The sequence below is a fragment of the Triturus cristatus genome, chromosome 4_1 (assembly GCF_964204655.1).
Source record: "Triturus cristatus chromosome 4_1, aTriCri1.1, whole genome shotgun sequence".
Taxonomy (NCBI): Eukaryota; Metazoa; Chordata; class Amphibia; order Caudata; family Salamandridae; genus Triturus; species Triturus cristatus.
The window spans coordinates 1,859,184-1,883,128 of record NC_140585.1 but is presented as its reverse complement, the minus strand read 5'-3'; the positions used below and the strand labels follow the sequence as shown (position 1 = coordinate 1,883,128).

At 52.8% G+C, this 23,945-nt stretch overlaps 1 protein-coding gene across 1 annotated transcript in view; it reads right to left on the bottom strand.

The window, feature by feature from the left end:
* The window catches only part of LOC146839251 (uncharacterized), a 239,263-nt gene that overhangs the window by 97,133 nt on the left and 118,185 nt on the right, over positions 1-23,945 (bottom strand). The window lies entirely within an intron of this gene.

The window sequence follows — 23,945 nt, the reverse complement described above, 5'->3', positions numbered from 1 at the left end:
GGACGAGCTAGGTCTCTCTCCAGAGGCTCTGGCAGATCGGTTCATACACATGTCTCTCAGGCATCTTCTCAGAGAGGAATGACGTCCCCTCAGAGAAGGGAGCATGAAGCGAAGATGAGGGAAGTCAATCTGAGGATCGAGCGGGAAGAGCTTGCCCTCGCCAAAGAAAGACTTGCCCTGGCCCGAGAGCAGAAGTTAAGTGGGTTAGATCCCACTGGTGGCTGCATTCTCAATAGAGAGAAAGACAGGGGTATAGACACTAGACACCTGAGTAAAATAGTGCCCCCCTTTAAGCAAGGGGACGACATCCACAAGTGGATAACTGCTTTGGAGAGGGCCTGCACTGTCCAGTGCGTCCCCCCAAGTCAGTGGGCAGCTATACTGTGGCTCTCCTTTGAAGGTAAAGGGCGAGACAAGCTCCTCACTACTAGAGCTGAGGATGCAAACAACTACCAAGTCCTGAAGACCACACTGATTGATGGGTTTGGCTTAACCACGGAGCAGTACAGGTTGCTGTTCCGGGACACCCAGAAAATCCAGTCTCAGGATTGGACTGACTTTGTCGATTGTGCCACTAAGGCTTTGGAAGGCTGGTTGCTGGGTAGCAAGGTTACTGATTACACAGGATTGTACAATCTTATCATGCGAGAACAGATTTTAAACAACTGTCAGAACCAATTGTTGCATCAGCACCTTGTCGACTCGGATCTGACCTCTCCCCAAGAATTGGGAAAGAAGGCAGACAGATGGGTCAGAACAAGGGTCAAGCAGAACCAGAACCAGAACCAGGGTGGTCAGAAGAAAGCAGACCAAAAGGGTAGTAACAAGAACAAACAAAATGACCAGAAGTCTTCGACAGGTCCCCAACAAACCAAAGAGGGTGGGGGTCAGGCTTCACAGAAGAAGAAGACTCAAGAAGGCCAGTCAAAAAGGTGGTGCCAATACTGTAACAGTAAGACTCACTGGTTTAGTGAGTGCACCAAGAAAGGAGGGCAAACTCCTGCCACTGCAGCCCCTAAGGCACCTGCACCCCCTAGTACAGTCAGCAGTGGTAGTGCGCCTCCCAAGGCATTAGTTGGGTTAACCTTGGGAACCGAGGGGAGTGACGACTTAGTCAACACGCTCACTCAGGCCGTCCTTGTCTGTACAGGGGATATGGATATGTCCCCTGATGCCAGTCCCAATACTTTGGGCAAATACAGACAGACACCTTTGATCAATGGAAAAATGGCTCAGGCCTACAGGGACACTTGTGCCAGTGTCACTATGGTGACGCCTAACTTTGTGGACCCTGGACAGATCATGCTAGGTACCGATTACCTAGTGACCAATGCCAGCAACGTCACTACCAATCACAGTATGGCAGTTGTTGATTTCTCCTGGGGAGGGGTAAGTGGCCCGAAAAAGGTTGTGGTTAGTTCAGACCTCCCCGTAGAATGTCTGTTGGGCAATGATTTGGAAACGTCACAATGGTCAGAAGTGGAGCAGAGGACTCACATGGAAATGTTAGGCTTGCCAGCACATGTCCTTGCTGTGACCAGGTCACAGACCAAAAGATGCCCCACTGAACAGGTGCTGGATCCTGGAAGAACGGACCAGACACCTTCCAAGAAGAGGAGCAGTAAGGGTAAGGCTTCGCCTTCCCCCTTGCCCCAGGTCGTGGATCAAGTCTCTGAGGAGGCTGACCTTAAAGAACTGAGGGAAACTGAGCCGAAAGAGCTTGAACCTGGTCAGGTTGAGTTTCTGGGCTCAGGGGGACCCTCCAGGGAAGACCTGGGGAAGGCACAGTTAGACTGCCCCTCGCTTGAACCCCTCAGACAGCAGGCTGCTGCTGAGGCTGCAGGAAACGCCACAGGTACCCACAAAGTGTACTGGGACGATGGACTCCTGTACTCCGAGGCAAGAGACCCCAAACCTGGCGCGACCAGGAGGCTGGTCATCCCCTTGTCTCTGAGAGGTTTCCTTCTTACCTTGGCCCACGAGATTCCCCTTGCAGGTCACTTAGGCCAGAATAAGACTTGGGACAGAATTGTTCCACACTTTCCGTGGCCCCACATGTCCGAAGATACGAAGGAGTTTTGCCGCTCCTGTGTCACTTGCCAAGCCAGTGGTAAGTCAGGTGGCACGACAAAGGCCCCCCTCATACCACTACCGGTGGTGGGGGTACCCTTTGAACGAGTGGGGATCGACATTGTCGGACCAATGGAACCCCAGACAGCATCAGGGCACAAGTTTATACTGGTGGTGGTGGACCACGCCACCAGGTATCCTGAAGCTATTCCCCTTAGGACCACTACAGCACCTGTGGTGGCACAGGCCCTACTTGGAGTGTTCTCCAGAGTGGGCTTCCCTAAGGAGGTCGTCTCAGACAGAGGTGCAAACTTCATGTCGGGATATCTGACTGCAATGTGGAAGGAGTGTGGTGTCAACTACAAGTTCACCACACCCTATCACCCACAATGCAATGGGCTTGTTGAGAGATTCAACAGGACCCTAAAAGGGATGATTCACGGACTACCTGAAAAGCTTCGGCGGAGATGGGATGTCCTGATACCCTGCCTCTTGTTCGCCTACAGGGAGGTCCCGCAGAAGGGGGTTGGCTACAGCCCTTTTGAGCTTCTGTTCGGGCATCCTGTAAGGGGACCCCTGTGTTTGGTAAAGGAAGGATGGGAGAGACCTCTCAGAAAGCCGGCATCAAACATTGTGGACTATGTGCTCGGTCTCCGCTCGCGGATGGCGGAGTACATGGAAAAGGCATCTAAAAACCTTGAGGCGAGCCAAGAATTACAGAAAGCTTGGCACGACCAAAAGGCTGTCCTGACTTTGTACCAGCCTGGACAGAAGGTGTGGGTGCTGGAGCCAGTGGCCCCAGCAGCACTCAAAGACAAATGGTCTGGACCCCACACGATCATTGAGCAAAAGGGAGAGGTCACCTCATTGGTAGACCTGGGAACTCCCCGGAGCCCCCACAGGGTGCTCCATGTAAACAGGCTCAAGGCATATGTCGACAGGGAGGGCATGGGCTTGCTCATGGCCACAGATGAGGGACAGGAGGAGGAGAGTGACCCTCTCCCGGACCTGCTCTCTCAGAACCCTGACGATGGGTCAGTAGATGGTGTTGTCTTTTGTGGCAGCCTCTCTGGACATCAACAAAAGGATTGTAAACAGGTTCTTCAATCCTTTCGACATATGTTCTCTCTGACGCCCAGTCAGACCAATTGGTGTACCCATGAGGTCGACACTGGGGACAGTCTGCCCGTAAAGAGTAAAATCTATCGGCAACCTGATCATGTCAGAGACTGCATCAAGACAGAGGTGCAGAAAATGTTGGAGCTGGGAGTCATTGAACCCTCGGACAGCCCCTGGGCTAGTCCTGTAGTTCTCGTGCCGAAACCTCACACCCAGGGCAGTAAGAAAGAGATGAGGTTTTGCGTGGACTACAGAGGTCTCAATGCAGTCACTAAGACTGACGCCCACCCGATACCAAGAGCAGACGAACTTATCGACCGGTTGGCTTCGGCCAGCTACTTAAGTACGTTTGACCTGACAGCTGGGTATTGGCAAATCAGGTTAGCTGAGGAGGCCAAGCCCAAAACAGCATTTTCTACCCCGGGTGGGCATTATCAGTTCGTGGTAATGCCCTTTGGTTTGAAAAATGCACCTGCCACCTTCCAAAGGCTGGTGAATCGAGTTCTCACTGGGTTGGACGACTTCTGTGCGGCGTATCTGGACGATATCGCTGTCTTTAGCTCCACCTGGGAGGATCACCTGGTCCACCTGAGGAAAGTGTTAGAGGCCCTGCAAAAGGCAGGCCTCACTATCAAGGCCACTAAGTGCCAGATAGGGCAGACACAGGTTGTATACCTGGGCCACCTTGTAGGTGGAGGCCAGGTTCAGCCATTGGAGAGCAAAATACAGGCCATCCAGGACTGGGCTCCTCCAACCACCCAGACTCAGGTTCGAGCTTTCTTGGGCCTGACTGGTTATTACCGGAAATTTGTCAGAAATTATGGATCCATTGTGACCCCGCTAAACGACCTGACAAGTAAAAAGATGCCAAAAAAAGTTCAGTGGACAGCAAGCTGTCAGAAGGCATTCGATGACCTAAAGCAGGCCATGTGCACAGCACCTATCCTAAAGAGTCCAGACTACTCCAAACCATTCATTGTCCAAACAGACGCTTCGGAGCTGGGTGTGGGAGCTGTTCTATTACAACTGAATTTTGATGGTCATGACCAGCCCATAGCTTTTATTAGCAGGAGGCTGACCCCCAGAGAGAAGAATTGGTCAGCTATTGAGAGGGAGGCCTTTGCTGTGGTTTGGGCCCTGAAGAAGTTGAGGCCATACTTGTTTGGCACTCACTTCAAGATTCAGACCGACCATAAGCCCCTCTTGTGGCTAAATCAAATGAAGGGGGAAAACCCCAAACTACTTAGGTGGTCCATTTCCCTACAGGGGATGGACTTCACAGTGGAGCATAGACCTGGCACTGATCATGGCAATGCAGATGGGCTCTCCAGGTATTTCCACTTAGAGCAAGAAGACTCACCTGGTCAAGGTTAGCTTATTGTCCCAAAGTTTGGGGGGGGGTCATGTAGGAGAGTAGGGTCTGCAATCCTATGATCACCCAGATTTTTTGCTTTTGCTTCATTGGTTTACGACTCTCCCCGGCTGTGGGCCTGCCAATCAGACCCACAGCCTAGCTGTTCTCTCTCGAAATTAACACACATGTACATTAGGTGCATCCACTAATTGGAACTGGGCCGCCTTGTCAGTCCCTGTCTCAGCATACCACAGGTATCCAGGGCATCGGTGTACCCAGGGCCTACCAGGGGCTGCAGCATGTATTATGCCACCCCTGGATGGCCGCCCAAATCTGACACAACTGGCTGCACGACAGCTGGGGCAAAGTGGTGTAATCACCCGTTGCTGTAGGTGTAGTATTCCTACACCTAACCCTGAAATGGACACATGGATTCCTATCAGTCACTCCTATGGCAGGCCTTATCAATCCTGAAGGCAGAGTGCAGGGAATCATGTGGGACGGTGCTCTGGCGCGAGCTGAGCCCGTCGACGGCTTGCGGAACCAAGTCCTAATAAGCCGTTCCATGGTGACGCGGGCCAACTACTTTTAATGCATTATAATCCTTGCGGTTATTTGCTAACTTTGGCATCGCATCACCCACACATGTCGAGTAAGGTGTCATACGGATTGGAATACGAACCCCTCGCCAATTCTGGCGACGGGGTTAGCATTCCACCCTTTTAGAGGGACACGACATGGAAGTAACCTTGAACCCCGGTTAAAGTTGACTCAAGCCTCAGCATCACAAAATGGATGCTGCCACCAGACACAAGTCTGACCTCCTGCTGCTGGGAGACCTTCCAGCGAGGGGAGTTTGGACAAAGGGTTTCCTGTCGAGGGCGGTGTTAGCACCATCCCAGACAGGGTTTGTGTATCCCAGGTAGGCAGGGCTGAAAGGAAGGTGATTGCAAGTGGCACCCCGGTGCTCACTGTGCATAGCCCGGCTCAAACCAGTTTCGGGGGCACCCCAGCCCCTGAGCTGGGGCGAAGCCGGACAAAGGATAGGGGTGTAACCACCCCCCTCCTGGTCCCACCCATAGGCAGGACCTAGTCACGGGCCAGCCCCTTTTCCTAGAATAAAGGTAGGAGCGAGTCCCCTTCCCAAATTGGATAATTCTGAATCTTAAACTACTTTCCACGAAAGGAACTCTTGACTATTTCTGAAGACTCTCCCTTGTGGCTAAGGAGTAGCCACCCTGCACCAGCAGGCACCACCTAAGCGCTTGCGGTTTGCTGTAAGTCTCTCCTACGGATCAAGACTGCTCAGCTCGACGAGTCCCGAGTTCCCTGCCATCTCTGACCTTTTACCTACATCATCAGCCCAGCTGAGAGCCATAGGTGTGACGAGACCTGCGGGACCGGCCATCTTCAGAACCTGCACGACGCTTATCTAGCACGCCCACCGAGGGACCCTCGAGTGAGTGCACCTAGGGTTTGAGAAGCCCTAACCCTGAGCAGCTCCAGCACCGAAGTCTGCCTCCCCAGCATCCACGAGATCTGCGTGGGGGCCCTTCCGCTCCTTGCTGTTCACCGCGTTGTCCGACCACTTGCCGACCGGCTTGTGGCCCTCTTCACGACGCACCACGATTGTTTCATCACTAGTCTGGTTGCTCCAGACTGGCTCTTGCTCCCCTTCAACAGAGGAGTACCACGGACCCTCCCGGTCCACTCCAGACGCCATCTTGACTCCACCGCGTGGGCTTGCCACTTCCAAGACCTGCTGCTCCACTCCTGGGCCCAGCATCATCGACAGCAGACACCTGCGTGGGACAGCTCGCCCCCTCCATCCTGGTCGCCGCCGCGCCTCCTGGTCCGAGGAACAGCCGAGTCCGACGTCATCCACTCACCTGGTCGAGGTGACTTCAGCCGGTACCCTCCTGGTGCCCACACGATCGCTGGCTAGCGGTTGAGAACTGAGTCCCCTCTGCTTTCAGGTTTCCTTCATCACCGATCCAGGCTTGGATCTCGCTGAACATCGTCACTGGTCGCCTGCCAGCAACTTCTTCTTTCAGGCTCCTGAGACTACACGAGGACTCCCGACATCTTGCCGAACCTCCCGCAGCCGCAGCCTCTGGGCTAGGTAACTCGAGCATTTCGGTGCTCCATCGCAGGTTCGCTCTACAAGTGTCCAGTTCCTTTTTCGTTTAGTCCCACTGATCGGATCACTCCGGATCAGTGACTCCAGACTCTAACCATTCGCATTTCACTGATAGTGTAGATGGTTTCTCGTGCCCCTCGGGCATTTGTGTAAATTGTGCAACTGAAGTATTTTCGTAAGAGTTTTGTAGTGTGCTTAGCTCCCTGACTCATAAAGAGCCAGGGTAGTCTTGTTATAAATAAATATCCTTTATTTTCATAACAACTTGTGTGGTGTCCTTTCACATGGTGTTCAAGGGGTAAATGTGGTGGTAAAACAGCTGGTTTAACACGCCCTCTAGAGTTTAGCCTAAGACTGCTCGTATCCACACTACTAGGATAGCTGGTCTATAAGGTTGACTTACAACCAATCATCAATAAGGGTCGTTTGGAATGATACACAGTGATCACTAGAATAGTGAGCACTACATATCAGGCCAACTTCTCACATTGGTGAGCAGCGGTTGGGATTTGAGCTTGCTGTTGTTTTACCACACACGTATCCTAAGAATATCGAAGTGAAAGATCACATAGGTACCCAGGTACATATAACTTAACTTAGAATACTCCGAGTTCTACTGAACCGGCTGTTGTAGTGTAACAGGGCCTAGCACACCCTGACTACAACTCTTAGCAAGGGATCAGTAGGTAAACACATAGTGTAGGTAGGTGCATCACTTACACCTCACTAGAAAAGCATGTCGGTCCACGGAGAGTCTGCGGAGACTCCCTTAGTGGTCAGTGACCCTCCACAGGTCGTGTCACGATATGCAGCTCTTAGCTTCAAGGAGATGAGACAACTGTGTGCCTCCAGGAAGCTAAACCAGGGTTCTAACCCTACCATCGCAATTCTGATAGGTCTCTTAGAGGCGTACGATGCTAGGAGGTCCTCTAACACAGGTCCCCCCGATGCTGATGGGAACATGCCTCCCTTAGAGGGAACCCTCGGTGACCCAGACCTCGACCTCCACACAGAGGACGAGGAGGAGTTATCAGAAGACGAGGCAGACAAAGGTCCAGTGGTAGTCAGCAGGCTTACAAGGAACAACTTAAGCAGGCATGAGAATGGAACTGGGGGAGCCCCGGGCCCACGCTCAAGCAGGCCTAACCTTGGGAACGGACGAGCTAGGTCTCTCTCTAGAGGCTCTGGCAGATCGGTTCATACACATGTCTCTCAGGCATCTTCTCAGAGAGGAATGACGTCCCCTCAGAGAAGGGAGCATGAAGCGAAGATGAGGGAAGTCAATCTGAGGATCGAGCGGGAAGAACTTGCCCTCGCCAAAGAAAGATTTGCCCTGGCCCGAGAGCAGAAGTTAAGTGGGTTAGATCCCACTGGTGGCAGCATTCTCAATAGAGAGAAAGACAGGGGTATAGACACTAGACACCTGAGTAAAATAGTGCCCCCCTTTAAGCAAGGGGACGACATCCACAAGTGGATAACTGCTTTGGAGAGGGCCTGCACTGTCCAGTGCGTCCCCCCAAGTCAGTGGGCAGCTATACTGTGGCTCTCCTTTGAAGGTAAAGGGCGAGACAAGCTCCTCACTACTAGAGCTGAGGATGCAAACAACTACCAAGTCTCGAAGACCACACTGATTGATGGGTTTGGCTTAACCACGGAGCAGTACAGGTTGCTGTTCCGGGACACCCAGAAAATCCAGTCTCAGGATTGGACTGACTTTGTCGATTGTGCCACTAAGGCTTTGGAAGGCTGGTTGCTGGGTAGCAAGGTTACTGATTACACAGGATTGTACAATCTTATCATGCGAGAACAGATTTTAAACAACTGTCAGAACCAAATGTTGCATCAGCACCTTGTCGACTCGGATCTGACCTCTCCCCAAGAATTGGGAAAGAAGGCAGACAGATGGGTCAGAACAAGGGTCAAGCAGAACCAGAATCAAAACCAGGGTGGTCAGAAGAAAGCAGACCAAAAGGGTAGTAACAAGAACGAACAAAATGACCAGAAGTCTTCGACAGGTCCCCAACAAACCAAAGAGGGTGGGGGTCAGGCTTCACAGAAGAAGAAGACTCAAGAAGGCCAGTCAAAAAGGTGGTGCCAATACTGTAACAGTAAGACTCACTGGTTTAGTGAGTGCACCAAGAAAGGAGGGCAAACTCCTGCCACTGCAGCCCCTAAGGCACCTGCACCCCCTAGTACAGTCAGCAGTGGTAGTGCGCCTCCCAAGGCATTAGTTGGGTTAACCTTGGGAACCGAGGGGAGTGACGACTTAGTCAACACGCTCACTCAGGCCGTCCTTGTCTGTACAGGGGATATGGATATGTCCCCTGATGCCAGTCTCAATACTTTGGGAAAATACAGACAGACACCTTTGATCAATGGAAAAATGGCTCAGGCCTACAGGGACACTTGTGCCAGTGTCACTATGGTGACGCCTAACTTTGTGGACCCTGGACAGATCATGCTAGGTACCGATTACCTAGTGACCAATGCCAGCAACGTCACTACCAATCACAGTATGGCAGTTGTTGATTTCTCCTGGGGAGGGGTAAGTGGCCCGAAAAAGGTTGTGGTTAGTTCAGACCTCCCCGTAGAATGTCTGTTGGGCAATGATTTGGAAACGTCACAATGGTCAGAAGTGGAGCAGAGGACTCACATGGAGATGTTAGGCTTGCCAGCACATCTCCTTGCTGTGACCAGGTCACAGGCCAAAAGATGCCCCACTGAACAGGTGCTGGATCCTGGAAGAACGGACCAGACACCTTCCAAGAAGAGGAGCAGTAAGGGTAAGGCTTCGCCTTCCCCCTTGCCCCAGGTCGTGGATCAAGTCTCTGAGGAGGCTGACCTTAAAGAACTGAGGGAAACTGAGCCGAAAGAGCTTGAACCTGGTCAGGTTGAGTTTCTGGGCTCAGGGGGACCCTCCAGGGAAGACCTGGGGAAGGCACAGTTAGACTGCCCCTCGCTTGAACCCCTCAGACAGCAGACTGCTGCTGAGGCTGCAGGAAACGCCACAGGTACCCACAAAGTGTACTGGGACGATGGACTCCTGTACTCCGAGGCAAGAGACCCCAAACCTGGCGCGACCAGGAGGCTGGTCATCCCCTTGTCTCTGAGAGGTTTCCTTCTTACCTTGGCCCACGAGATTCCCCTTGCAGGTCACTTAGGCCAGATTAAGACTTGGGACAGAATTGTTCCACACTTTCACTGGCCCCACATGTCCGAAGATACGAAGGAGTTTTGCCGCTCCTGTGTCACTTGCCAAGCCAGTGGTAAGTCAGGTGGCACGACAAAGGCCCCCCTCATACCACTACCGGTGGTGGGGGTACCCTTTGAACGAGTGGGGATCGACATTGTCGGACCAATGGAACCCCAGACAGCATCAGGGCACAAGTTTATACTGGTGGTGGTGGACCACGCCACCAGGTATCCTGAAGCTATTCCCCTTAGGACCACTACAGCACCTGTGGTGGCATGGGCCCTACTTGGAGTGTTCTCCAGAGTGGGCTTCCCTAAGGAGGTCGTCTCAGACAGAGGTGCAAACTTCATGTCGGGATATCTGACTGCAATGTGGAAGGAGTGTGGTGTCAACTACAAGTTCCCCACACCCTATCACCCACAATGCAATGGGCTTGTTGGGAGATTCAACAGGACCCTAAAAGGGATGATTCACGGACTACCTGAAAAGCTTCGGCGGAGATGGGATGTCCTGATACCCTGCCTCTTGTTCGCCTACAGGGAGGTCCCGCAGAAGGGGGTTGGCTACAGCCCTTTTGAGCTTCTGTTCGGGCATCCTGTAAGAGGACCCTGTGTTTGGTAAAGGAAGGATGGGAGAGACCTCTCAGAAAGCCGGCATCAAACATTGTGGACTATGTGCTCGGTCTCCGCTCGCGGATGGCGGAGTACATGGAAAAGGCATCTAAAAACCTTGAGGCGAGCCAAGAATTACAGAAAGCTTGGCACGACCAAAAGGCTGTCCTGACTGTGTACCAGCCTGGACAGAAGGTGTGGGTGCTGGAGCCAGTGGCCCCAGCAGCACTCAAAGACAAATGGTCTGGACCCCACACGATCATTGAGCAAAAGGGAGAGGTCACCTACTTGGTAGACCTGGGAACTCCCCGGAGCCCCCACAGGGTGCTCCATGTAAACAGGCTCAAGGCATATGTCGACAGGGAGGGCATGGGCTTGCTCATGGCCACAGATGAAGGACAGGAGGAGGAGAGTGACCCTCTCCCGGACCTGCTCTCTCAGAACCCTGACGATGGGTCAGTAGATGGTGTTGTCTTTTGTGGCAGCCTCTCTGGACATCAACAAAAGGATTGTAAACAGGTTCTTCAATCCTTTCGACATATGTTCTCTCTGACGCCCAGTCAGACCAATTGGTGTACCCATAAGGTCGACACTGGGGACAGTCTGCCCGTAAAGAGTAAAATCTATCGGCAACCTGATCATGTCAGAGACTGCATCAAGACAGAGGTGCAGAAAATGTTGGAGCTGGGAGTCATTGAACCCTCGGACAGCCCCTGGGCTAGTCCCGTACTTCTCGTGCCGAAACCTCACACCCAGGGCGGTAAGAAAGAGATGAGGTTTTGCGTGGACTACAGAGGTCTCAATGCAGTCACTAAGACTGACGCCCACCCGATACCAAGAGCAGACGAACTTATCGACCGGTTGGCTTCGGCCAGCTACTTAAGTACGTTTGACCTGACAGCTGGGTATTGGCAAATCAGGTTAGCTGAGGAGGCCAAGCCCAAAACAGCATTTTCTACCCCGGGTGGGCATTATCAGTTCGTGGTAATGCCCTTTGGTTTGAAAAATGCACCTGCCACCTTCCAAAGGCTGGTGAATCGAGTTCTCACTGGGTTGGACGACTTCTGTGCGGCGTATCTGGACGATATCGCTGTCTTTAGCTCCACCTGGGAGGATCACCTGGTCCACCTGAGGAAAGTGTTAGAGGCCCTGCAAAAGGCAGGCCTCACTATCAAGGCCACTAAGTGCCAGATAGGGCAGACACAGGTTGTATACCTGGGCCACCTTGTAGGTGGAGGCCAGGTTCAGCCATTGGAGAGCAAAATACAGGCCATCCAGGACTGGGCTCCTCCAACCACCCAGACTCAGGTTCGAGCTTTCTTGGGCCTGACTGGTTATTACCGGAAACTTGTCAGAAATTATGGATCCATTGTGACCCCGCTAAACGACCTGACAAGTAAAAAGATGCCAAAAAAAGTTCAGTGGACAGCAAGCTGTCAGAAGGCATTCGATGACCTAAAGCAGGCCATGTGCACAGCACCTATCCTAAAGAGTCCAGACTACTCCAAACCATTCATTGTCCAAACAGACGCTTCGGAGCTGGGTGTGGGAGCTGTTCTATCACAACTGAATTTTGATGGTCATGACCAGCCCATAGCTTTTATTAGCAGGAGGCTGACCCCCAGAGAGAAGAATTGGTCAGCTATTGAGAGGGAGGCCTTTGCTGTGGTTTGGGCCCTGAAGAAGTTGAGGCCATACTTGTTTGGCACTCACTTCAAGATTCAGACCGACCATAAGCTCCTCTTGTGGCTAAATCAAATGAAGGGTGAAAACCCCAAACTACTTAGGTAGTCCATTTCCCTACAGGGGATGGACTTCACAGTGGAGCATAGACCTGGCACTGATCATGGCAATGCAGATGGGCTCTCCAGGTATTTCCACTTAGAGCAAGAAGACTCACCTGGTCAAGGTTAGCTTATTGTCCCAAAGTTTGGGGGGGGGTCATGTAGGAGAGTAGGGTCTGCAATCCTATGATCACCCAGATTTTTTGCTTTTGCTTCATTGGTTTACGACTCTCCCCGGCTGTGGGCCTGCCAATCAGACCCACAGCCTAGCTGTTCTCTCTCGAAATTAACACACATGTACATTAGGTGCATCCACTAATTGGAACTGGGCCGCCTTGTCAGTCCCTGTCTCAGCATACCACAGGTATCCAGGGCATCGGTGTACCCAGGGCCTACCAGGGGCTGCAGCATGTATTATGCCACCCCTGGATGGCCGCCCAAATCTGACACAACTGGCTGCACGACAGCTGGGGCAAAGTGGTGTAATCACCCGTTGCTGTAGGTGTAGTATTCCTACACCTAACCCTGAAATGGACACATGGATTCCTATCAGTCGCTCCTATGGCAGGCCTTATTAATCCTGAAGGCAGAGTGCAGGGAATCATGTGGGACGGTGCTCTGGCGCGAGCTGAGCCCGTCGACGGCTTGCGGAACCAAGTCCTAATAGCCGTTCCATGGTGACGCGGGCCAACTACTTTTAATGCATTATAATCCTTGCGGTTATTTGCTAACTTTGGCATCGCATCACCCACACATGTCGAGTAAGGTGTCATACGAATTGGAATACGAACCCCTCGCCAATTCTGGCGACGGGGTTAGCATTCCACCCTTTTAGAGGGACACGACATGGAAGTAACCTTGAACCCCGGTTAAAGTTGACTCAAGCCTCAGCATCACAAAATGGATGCTGCCACCAGACACAAGTCTGACCTCCTGCTGCTGGGAGACCTTCCAGCGAGGGGAGTTTGGACAAAGGGTTTCCTGTCGAGGGCGGTGTTAGCACCATCCCAGACAGGGTTTGTGTATCCCAGGTAGGCAGGGCTGAAAGGAAGGTGATTGCAAGTGGCACCCCGGTGCTCACTGTGCATAGCCCGGCTCAAACCAGTTTCGGGGGCACCCCAGCCCCTGAGCTGGGGCGAAGCCGGACAAAAGATAGGGGTGTAACCACCCCCCTCCTGGTCCCACCCATAGGCAGGACCTAGTCACGGGCCAGCCCCTTTTCCTAGAATAAAGGTAGGAGCGAGTCCCCTTCCCAAATTGGATAATTCTGAATCTTGAACTACTTTCCACGAAAGGAACTCTTGACTATTTCTGAAGACTCTCCCTTGTGGCTAAGGAGTAGCCACCCTGCACCAGCAGGCACCACCTAAGCGCTTGCGGTTTGCTGTAAGTCTCTCCTACGGATCAAGACTGCCCAGCTCGACGAGACCCGAGTTCCCTGCCATCTCTGACCTTTTACCTACATCATCAACCCAGCTGAGAGCCGTAGGTGTGACGAGACCTGCGGGACCGGCCATCTTCAGAACCTGCACGACGCTTATCTAGCACGCCCACCGAGGGACCCTCGAGTGAGTGCACCTAGGGTTTGAGAAGCCCTAACCCTGAGCAGCTCCAGCACCGAAGTCTGCCTCCCCAGCATCCACGAGATCTGCGTGGGGGCCCTTCCGCTCCTTGCTGTTCACCGCGTTGTCCGACCACTTGCCGACCGGCTTGTGGCCCTCTTCACGATGCACCACGATTGTTTCATCACTAGTCTGGTTGCTCCAGACTGGCTCTTGCTCCCCTTCAACAAAGGAGTACCACGGACCCTCCTGGTCCACTCCAGACGCCATCTTGACTCCACCGCGTGGGCTTGCCACTGCCAAGACCTGCTGCCCCACTCCTGGGCCCAGCATCATCGACAGCAGACACCTGCGTGGGACAGCTCGCCCTCCATCCTGGTCGCCGCCGCGCCTCCTGGTCCGAGGAACAGCCGAGTCCGACGTCATCCACTCACCTGGTCGAGGTGACTCCAGCCGGTACCCTCCTGGTGCCCACACGATCGCTGGCTAGCGGTTGAGAACTGTTTCCCCTCTGTTTTCAGGTTTCCTTCATCACCGATCCAGGCTTGGATCTCACTGAACATCGTCACTGGTCGCCTGCCAGCAACTTCTTCTTTCAGGCTCCTGAGACTACACGAGGACTCCCGACATCTTGCCGAACCTCCCGCAGCCGCAGCCTCTGGGCTAGGTAACTCGAGCATTTCGGTGCTCCATCGCAGGTTCGCTCTACAAGTGTCCAGTTCCTTTTTCGTTTAGTCCCACTGATCGGATCACTCCGGATCAGTAACTCCAGACTCTAACCATTCGCATTTCACTGATAGTGTAGATGGTTTCTCGCGCCCCTCGGGCATTTGTGTAAATTGTGCAACTGAAGTATTTTCGTAAGAGTTTTGTAGTGTGCTTAGCTCCCTGACTCATAAAGAGCCAGGGTAGTCTTGTTATAAATAAATATCCTTTATTTTCATAACAACTTGTGTGGTGTCCTTTCACGTGGTGTTCAAGGGGTAAATGTGGTGGTAAAACAGCTGGCTTAACACGCCCTCTAGAGTTTAGCCTAAGACTGCTCGTATCCACGCTACTAGGATAGCTGGTCTATAAGGTTGACTTACAACCAATCATCAATAAGGGTCGTTTGGAATGATACACAGTGATCACTAGAATAGTGAGCACTACATATCAGGCCAACTTCTCACAAGGGGTAGCACTGGAGTGGTTCCAATCTTATCTGACATCTAGACGTCAGGCGGTGGCCCTCCACCCCTATCGGTCGGAATTTGCGGAGATTAGGCATGGGGTTTCTCAGGGCTCAGCAATTAGCCCGATCTTATTTAATACCTATATGAGCCCCCTGATTGCAATCATTAAATCATATGGGGTCAGTTTGGTAAATTATGCTGACGATACTCAGCTCATTGTATCACTGGAGGGAGACCAAGCGGGCTCTCTGGAAAAATTTCAGGCCTGTATGATAGAAACAGTACGCTGGCTGAAAAACAACTCTCTGCAGTTTAACTGCGAAAAAAACGAGATTCTTTGCTGTGCAGCAGGTCCCTGCTCTCTCCCCCCAGGATTCTGGCCCATGCCCACAGAGACACCTCTGTTACCGGTCTAGATGGTACTCAATCTCGGGGTTATGTTTAATGATAAACTAAACCTTGAAAGCCAAGTCAACAGAATTGTGGGAAGTAGTTTTTCGCTCATTAGGGTCCTTCGGAAGGTCCTCCCACTACTCCCATATCAGGCACGAGCACTGGTAATAAGGAGTGTCATTCTGAGCCGCCTGGACTATGGTAATGCGCTGCTGCTGGAGTCCCCCAGGTACCTGATCGGGAGACTCCAGAGAGTCCAAACGGTAGCAGCCAAACTGGCCTTAGCCAGACCAAGACAGTCATCCACATCCCTGGCATTGACGGGGCTTCATTGGCTTCCGGTATTCCAGAGGATACAGTTCAAATCACTGTGCATCTTCTTCAAGGCCCTGCATGGGATGGGACCGATACCAATGCAATCTAAGTTCAACTGGTAGAACCCTACCCGCAGCCTTCGGTCCTCCTCGACCAGGCTGGTTAATATACCCCGGATTAAGAAAGCTAAATCAGGAGGAAGACCCTTCAGCTATGCTGCAGCACGTCTTTGGAATAGCCTGCCAGTTGAGCTCAGACAGATACAAGATCTGATGAAGTTCAGGGGAAAAATAAAAACTTGGCTTTTCCCTAGAGTGCAGACTTAGCCTATTAACTAGCTAGCTAGGAAGCAAGGTGGTAGAAGTATCTTACTGCAGCGCCAGGACGCCCTTGGGTTACAGTGCGCTCTACAAATACAAATACAATACTTGTTGGGTAACCACTGCCCCTTTTTAGCACGCTACGGCTACGATAGGGTCTGGCACTCAGGGTTCACTCAGGGCTCCCGGTGGGGGGGGGGTGGCGACCCTGGTGAAACGTTCACTTCCACTTGTGACTGTGCATGTCATTCATGATGCCCAGGGCACAGTCGTGCCCTGAGTGCCACACTGAACTGTGGCCCCCTCAATCTTGTGTCGCTCTACTCTCCTCTTGCAATGTTAACAACGACCCAAGCCAAATCCGCCAACCTCCTAGCATCCCTGCCCTTGGGTCCCACTTTCCTCGAGGCGACTTTAACGCGGTCTCCTCACCTGCCTTAGACACGACCGGCCCCCCTATCCCTGGTAGACTCGCGCAGGCAAAACAGCTGACGACCTGGTCTGAATCACTGGGTTTATGCGATGCGTGGCGTATTTGGCACCCACACTCTAGGCAATTCACGCACACCTCATCGGCTCACCATACGCAGGCGCGTATCGACACCATTTTTGTTCCCTCAACGGATTGTCTTATGATTCAAGAGGTCTCCATCCTACCCCGAGGCATCTCTGATCACTCCCCGGTGATGCTTCACACGGGCTCCCCTCCCGCCTCTATGCGTCAAACGTGGAGGCTTAATGCTTGGTTCCTTCAGGACAGGGAGTTCCGGAAGGTGGTGGGCGGGAATTTAAGCAATACTTTATGTCCAACAAGGGATCCGTACCCTCCCCGGGCACCCTATGGGAAGCTGGCAAGGCTACGATTAGGGGTTCGCCAAGGGGCAGCTCAAAATTCAGCGGCAGGCTCAACTGGAGCAAATTACCTCACGTGAGGCGCAGGCACTGCGCCTTGAACGAGCCTCCGCCCAAACCCCGGATGCGTCAGAGGTGAGACTTCTTGCCCACCTTCATTCGGAGATTAAGCAACTTTCACTGGAAGCAGCCAAACTCCTCTGGCGCTCGTCCGTGGCCAGGCTGTATGGTTGGGGTGACAAGAACGGCTCACTCCTCCACAGATTAGCCGCAAACCCTAGGGCAAACCACATAATCCCTGAAATCATAGCTCAAGATGGTTCAGTGTGCCGCTCCCAGCGGAGATGGCCCGCGCTTTTGCTTCATATTACCGCCACTATATGCGGCTAAAACTCCAACCCTTTCTCTCTCGGGTCTATTGGGGGTCGGGAAAGGCCGCCTTCCTCGCCTGGACCCCATAATTCAGGAAGATTTAGACCGACTCATCACCGACGAAGAAATTGAGGAGGCGATCACCCTTATCTCCTCCGGCAAGATGCCAGGCCCAGACGGTCTCCCTCAAGAATACTACGCTCACTACCGTGAAACTCTCACCCCTCACCTTGCGGTTCTGTTTCAGGAGGCGGCAGAGAAAGCTTCCTTCCCTCCAGAGATGGACATGGCCACCATAGTGGTTCTTCCCAAGTCCCAGCCGGTGTGCGGATTACCAACCTATCTCCCTCATCAATACTGATGTAAAACTGTTTGCCACGGTCCCCGCCCAGCGGCTCAAACCCCATCTATCTGTGCTGGTTCACCCCGACCAGTGCGGGTTCCTGCCCTCATGTGGTACCCGGCATTGCCTCCGAAGACTGCAATCGGCCTTGGCCCACCGCCACTTGCTCACCCCATACCTAGCGATCCTCCTGGTAGACTTTGAGAAAGCCTTCGATTCGGTGGACTGGGGATTTTTAGAGGATGTCCTCGACGAGATGGGCCTTGGCCCCCACCTTCGAGGTATGGTCAGGGTTCTCTATGCCCGTCCAAGGGCTCATGTTCTGGTAAATGGGGTTCTGTCAGAGCCCTTCTCGGTCTGCAGGGGTGTAGGAGAGTAGGATCTGCTTCACATGGGTACCCCCACTTTTTGCTGGTGTTTCACTGTTTTTCGACTTTAGTCTGCTGTGGCCCTGCTTATCAGGACCCCAGCCTAGCTGCTTCCTCTCTAAAATGGTTTCCATGTACATTAGGTACATTTCTAATTTGATTCTGGAGTGCCTTATAAGCCCCTAGTATATGGTATACTATGTACCTAGGGCATAGGTACCTCAGAGGCCTCCCAGGGGCTGAAGCATGTATTATGCCACCCCTGGGATGCACTCCAAAATGGCACCACAGGTCAGCTACTGCAGACTGGGTAAGGGTGTGCTTGAACCCCTTACTGTGGTATAGGCTACCTATATCACTACCATTATACAGACACATATAAACCTATAAGCCACTCCTATGGCAGGCCTTGACAAACCAGAAGGCAGAGTGCTTGGTTTTATGTGAGGGTGTAAAAAAAGAGTATTTAGGGAGGCAAACAGTTTTCCATCTAACCAATCCGTAGCACAGACTCTTTCTACTACTCTGTCTTCTTTATATAACTCCTGGAAAAAAAACAAGAAAAGCTTCTCCAATCTCTCCGTCCGTGTATACTGAAGAGGTGTTATCCTCGCTATCTATTCGTTTTTATTATATTTCGCATCCTATCGGACTTGGCTTTCCATGCTAATAGTTTGCTAGCTCCCTCTCCATATTCAAAGTGGCCCATTTTGCTAGCCTCCCATTTTTTCGTGATCCGCAACTGAATGGTTGTATCTAACTGATCTTTCAAGGTTTTTAATTCCGCAAAATACATTCGACGCTTTTCAGGGACAATCTCTCTGTTAAGGCTCAACTCTATTTTCTTCATCTCAGACACCGTCTGGGCCACCTCTTCCCTGTATTGTTTGTTCTTATAACATACCCTGCTTGTGACCAAGCCTCTCAGGCAAGCCTTCCAAGCGTCCCACACTACTGAGATTTCGGCCGAGCCAATATTGTTATTAACCCCTTCAACGCTCATGAAGGAGCGGTGTTGTCATGAGCGTCGGTTGGGCTGTGCGCATGACGGAACCGCTCTGTCATGGCCCCTCCCGCTCAATAGAACCCTCAGCACAGCGCAAAAATCCGAGCAGCGCTGAAGGGGTTAAAGAAGCACTCTGTTTCTAAAAATAGATACTTTACTTCAAGGTCATGTAAGAGTAGTGAACGATCAAACGTCCATACCCATGATCGATCCTTCCCTATTAAGCCCAAATCTATCAAAACAGCCGCATGGTCCGACAAGTGAAGAGTCAGGTATCCGATGTTCTTAATCTTACCCCTTAAATCATGACTCACTAAAAAATAGTCAAGCCTTAATTTATGTCTATACTTGTTATAGAAGGAGACACTTAACTGAGAGCCAGACCTTTCCCTCCAGACGTCACATAGTCCTGACTGTGCCATAATTGTTTGCAGATACACCCGAGACTTGGACAGCCCGTTTGCTCTACTGCTTGGAGATTTGTCAAGTAAAGGATCTAAAACTATATTAAATTCACCAGCCATGATAATTGGTTCTGGAAATTCGAGCAAGTTTGAAAAAATAGATTTCAAGGCAGAAGGGTCATCTTGATTCGGTCTATAGTAACCAACCACCGTTGTAAGGAAACCTTGAATGGACAATTTAGCAATAACCCACCTGCCACCTGGGTCTACCATTGTTTTTAGAACACGCACATTGGCTTTTTTTTTTAACCAGGATAACTATACCTTTAATATTAGCGCTCTGATTAGTACCCGTAACGTGTTTCACCCACTTTACTTTGCTAAAGATTCCAACCAACTTCTCTTTTAGAAGATGCGTTTCCTGCAAATTGATAACCTGTGCCGGAGAGTCTCTAAGATATTGCAAAAATGTTGCGCTCCTACTTTTAACTCGCAACCCATTGACATTCCAAGCAACAAAACTTTGAATATGCCAGAGTACCAAACCCGGGCCCAACATAACAGTGCATAGACCAACCTAAAAGGCGAATGAGGTTTTTTTTCTTTCTTTTTCTACCCCTATGCTCCCCACCCCGTGCTCCCCCTTCCAACCGCCCCTCCCCGCCCCAGCCCTGGAGAACCCTACCCCCATTTACCTGGACTACTAGTCCAGTTTCTGCCTGCCGGGGCAACCTACACCAATCCTTCATTACATAAAGAACTGAAAACTAAAGCTCTGAGAAGAGAACACTTCATTTCTAATCACCTATAAGGCAAGTAATGCTCGAAATGTCTCCCTCATCTTAAGATAAACCCAATTGTGATTGGCAGTTCAATATATTGTGTATTGCATTATGCATTTTTTTTTCTCCAAATTTGATTTACATGGAGGAAGCTGATATCAATCATAAAACTTGTAAAGCGCACTACATACCCGGGCGGGTTTCAAGGCGCTGGGGGGGAGGAGGGGGGGGGGTGAAGCTGTTATTGGTCGAAGAGCCAGGTTTTGAGTTGTCTCCTGAAGGTCAGCAGGTCTTCGGTTTGACGTAGGTGGAGGGGGAGGGTGTTCCAGGTCTTGGCGGCCCGATGGAAGAAGGATCTGCCTCCGGAAGTAGTTCTCTGGATGCGTGGGACCGTGGCCAAGGCGTGGTCAGCGGAGCGGAGTTTTCTGTTGGGTACGTAGATGGAGAGTCGGCTGTTGAGATAGTCTGGGCCGGTTTTGTGGAGTGCCTTGCGTGTGTGGATCAGGAGCTTGAAGGAGATTCTTTTGACGACGGAGAACCAGTGCAGGTTCTTCAGGTGGGGGGTGATGTGGTCGCGGCGCGGGACGTCGAGGATCAGGCGTGCAGAGGCATTCTGGATTCTCTGTAGTCTGCTGATGAGCTTGGACGAGGTTCCGGCGTAGAGGGCATTTCCGTAGTCGAGCCTGCTGCTGACCAGGGCCTGGGTGACTGTTTTCCTTGTGTTTGTCGGGATCCATCTGAAGATCTTGCGGAGCATGCGGAGGGAGTTGAAACAGGTGGAGGAGACTGCGTTGACTTGTTTGGTCATGGAGAGTTTCGAGTTGAGGATGACTCCCAGGTTGCGTGCGTGGTCGGTGGGGGCCGGGGGGGACCCCAGTGATGTGGGCCACCAAGAGTCGTCCCAGGCGGAGGGGTTGGACCCGAGGATGAGGATTTCTGTTTTGTCTGTGTTCAGTTTGAGGCGGCTGTCCTCCATCCAGTCGGCGACGGCCTTCATTCCCTGGTGAAGGTTGGATTTGGCGGTGAGGGGGTCCTTGGTGAGGGAGAGGATCAGGTGAGTGTCGTTGGCGTAGGAGATTATGTTGAGGTCGTGCTGTCGGGTGATGTGTGCTAGTGGTGCCATGTAGACGTTAAAAAGCGTCGGGCTGAGGGAGGATCCTTGGGGAACGCCGCAAATGATCTTGAAAGCCTCGGAGCGGAACGGGGGGAGGCGGACTCTCTGAGTTCTGCCGGAGAGGAAGGAGGTGGTCCAGTCCAGGGCCTTGTTTCAGATCCCTGCGTCGTGGAGGCGCGTGCGTAGTGTGCGGTGGCAGACGGTATCGAAGGCGGCGGAGAGGTCTAGGAGGATGAGGGCCGCCATCTCGCCGTTGTCTAACAGGATCCTGATGTCTGTGGCGGCGATGAGGGCGGTCTCGGTGCTGTGGTTGCTGCGGAATCCTGAGTGTGACGGGTCTAGGATGTTGTTGTCTTCGAGGTGTCGCGTGAGCTGGGTGTTTACTATCTTCTCGATGACCTTAGCTGGGAAGGGGAGCAATGAGATGGGCCGGAAGTTCTTGAGGTCGCTCGGGTCTGCCTTGGGTTTCTTCAGTAGGGCGTTGATCTCTGCGTGCTTCCAGTTCTCAGGGAAGGTGGCGGTCTCGAAGGAGAGGTTGATGATTTTGTGCAGGTGGGGTGCGATGGACTTGCTGGCTCTGTTGAAGATGTGGTGTGGGAGAGGGTCGGATGGGGAACCGGAGTGGATTGATCCCATGGTCTTGATTGTGTCCTCGATGCTCACGTTGGCCCAGGTTGTCAGGGTGTCGTGGGTTGTGGGGTGCGGTGGGTTCGGTGCGGTGTGGTCGGCAGGGGTCGTCCGGGGTCTGAAGCTGTCGTGGATGTCGGTGATTTACCCGTGAAAGAAGGTGGCGGGTTAGTCGCACAGGGCTTGTGATGGTCGGATGTCGTTGGCGTTGGAGCTGGGGTTGGAGAGTTCCTTCACGATGGTGACGAGCTCCTTGCTGTTGTGCGCGTTGTTGTCAAGGCGGTCTGTGAAGCAGGTCCTTTTGGCGGTCCTGATGAGGTGGTGGTGGTTGCGGATGGCGTCTTTGTAGGCAGTGTGGCTGTCTGGCATCTTGTTGCTGTTCCGTATGTTTTCCAGTTTCCGGCAGGTGCGTTTGGAGTCGAGGAGTTCCGGGGTGAACCAGCTGACTCTTCTGCTGGTGTCTCTGTTGGTGGGGTTTTTCAGCGGCGCGATGGTGTTGGCGCAGTCGTTCATGCAGCGTTCGAGGGTGAGTGCATCATCATCCGAGTTGGTGGGGTTCGTCGGAGGGTTGAGTGCGAGGCTTGTCTGTAGTTGTTCTTCAGTGATTTTGCCTCAGCGGAGGCGGGGGTTCTGTAGGGTGTGGTGGTGTGTGAGTGGTTTTCGGAAGGAGAAATGGATGCAGTGGTGGTCAGTCCAGGTGAGTTCGGAGGCGTGGCTGAAGGTGACGTGGGGGCTTGAGGAGAAGATTGCGTCAAGTGTGTGGCCGGTGATGTGGGTCGGCGTTGTGACGAGCTGTTTGAGTCCGAGGTTAGCGAGATTGTCGATCAGGGTGGAAGAGTTGCTGTCGTTGTTGTTCTCCAGGTGATAGTTCAGGTCTCCGAGGAGGATGTAGTCGGTGGAGGTCAGCGCGTGCGAGCTGATGAGGTCAGCGATGGAGTCGCAGAATTGAGGCCGGGGTCCTGGTGGTCGGTAGAAGAGGGTGCCTCTTAGGGTGGTCTTTGGGTCCGTGTGGATCTGGAAGTGTATGTGTTCGGCAGTGCTGAGGGTGTCGTTGGTGTTTGTAGAGATCTTGATGGTGTTTTTGTGGACGATGGCGATACCTCCTCCGGCTCTGTTTACGCGGTCTCTGCGGGTGATCTTGTACCCGTTTGGGATGGCTATGGCGATGTCTGGCGAGGAGGCTTCGTTCATCCAGGTTTCGGTCAGGAAGGCGACGTCCGGTGATGTGGTGTCGAGTAGGTCCCAGAGTTCGACGGCGTGTTTGTGTGCGGAGCGGGTGTTAATCAGGATGCATCTAAGCTGGTTGGTTTCCGTTGTGGTGGGTGTCTTGGCGCTTTCGTGGCAGGAGAAGCTGCAGTTTCGGCAGGTGAAGGGGCCGTGGGTGGGCCTCGGGGGGCCTTGCAGCAGGTGTGATTTCTTCCTGGGTTGAGAGCGACGAGGGTCATGGCGTCGTAGCGGAGGTGGTTGTCCTGGCAGGTGCGGGGCCAGGGGTTCTGGCGCTTGGTGCGGTCTGGGCGCGGACAGGCGCAGACGGGCTTGCCTTAGGCGCGCCTTTGGCGCGGCCGCCATATATGGGGAGGTTGGGAGGGAGGAGCAGCTGGGAGGCGGGAGGTGAGGGACGGGTGTGGCGAATGGACGCAGAGGGGGCGGGCCACAGGGGAGGCAGCGGCGGGTACGGAGGACGGGAGACCGGCGCGGGGCACAGAGGAGCGAAAAGTGTACAAAGCAGAGGGGCACAGAGCAGGCGGCGATCAGGATACAGAAATCAAAACACAGGGGCACAAAGCAGAGCAGCGAGCGGAGGGCAGGGGGCACAGAGCAGGCGGCGATCAGGATACAGAAAGAAAAAACAGGGGCACAAAGCAGAGCGGCGATTGGGATACAGAATGCAAATACAAGGGCACAAGCAGAGCGGCGAGCGGGGGGCAGGGGGCACAGACCGAGCGAGAACAAAGCAACGGCAGCAAAGTAAACAGTGAGAAATAAGCAGTTAAAAACGAAGCAGTGAAACAAACGAACCTAAGGACCACCACTGGCCACC